This window comes from Octodon degus, unplaced genomic scaffold, assembly GCF_000260255.1.
Source record: "Octodon degus isolate 3935 unplaced genomic scaffold, OctDeg1.0 scaffold00195, whole genome shotgun sequence".
NCBI lineage: Eukaryota > Metazoa > Chordata > Mammalia > Rodentia > Octodontidae > Octodon > Octodon degus.
This window is the reverse complement of record NW_004524771.1, coordinates 4,365,519-4,366,135: the sequence shown is the minus strand read 5'-3', so window position 1 is coordinate 4,366,135 and position 617 is coordinate 4,365,519. Positions and strand designations below refer to the sequence as shown.

Sequence of the window (617 nt, the reverse complement as noted above, 5' to 3'; positions counted from 1 at the left end):
GCAAAGCACAGGGACCGCGGTTCAATCCCCCAGCACCACATGCCAGCCCACCCCGGCCCCTGGTGGGCTGAGCTGGCCACACACACACACACACACACAAATAAATAAAATTAAAAAAAACAAAAAAACAAACAGCAGTACTTAAGATCTGAAGACATCAGTGTGATTAAAACTTGGCCTTGAAACTTATGTAATTAGAACTTGTTATCATTGTAAAGAATCAGGAGCCAGGGAGATACCTTAGTGGAATAAGCACTTGCCTGGCAAGCGTAAAGGACCTGAGTTCAATCCCTGATTCCACAAAAAAAAAAAAAAAAAAAAAAAAGAATCAACTGGAAATTTCAAAGAGTTAAGTAAAACTTACTTGACTACATTTTTTGAGAAATGTAATCTCTTATGAATCCCTGAAGCCTAAAGTATTTTACTATAGCTGTATGAAATACCAGTGAAGGAAAACTGTATTTCCTTTTAACTCATGTTGTAAAACAGAAAAGTTCAATTAAAATATATCCACTGTTTTCAATTAGCAATAATCGCGCCTCTGATAAACCTCATTGGCTACGATACTGCCACTGCGCAAAGCTATATCCACTGTTTTGAAAAAGAAAAAAAAAAAA

The 617-nt window shown here is 36.8% G+C and overlaps 1 non-coding gene across 1 annotated transcript; it reads right to left on the bottom strand.

Moving 5' to 3' along the window:
* Positions 1-441: 441 nt before the first annotated feature.
* Positions 442-584, bottom strand: LOC111813525. Its single transcript, XR_002818757.1, has one exon. It is a non-coding gene; the product is annotated as a U4 spliceosomal RNA (small nuclear RNA).
* Positions 585-617: the final 33 nt, after the last annotated feature.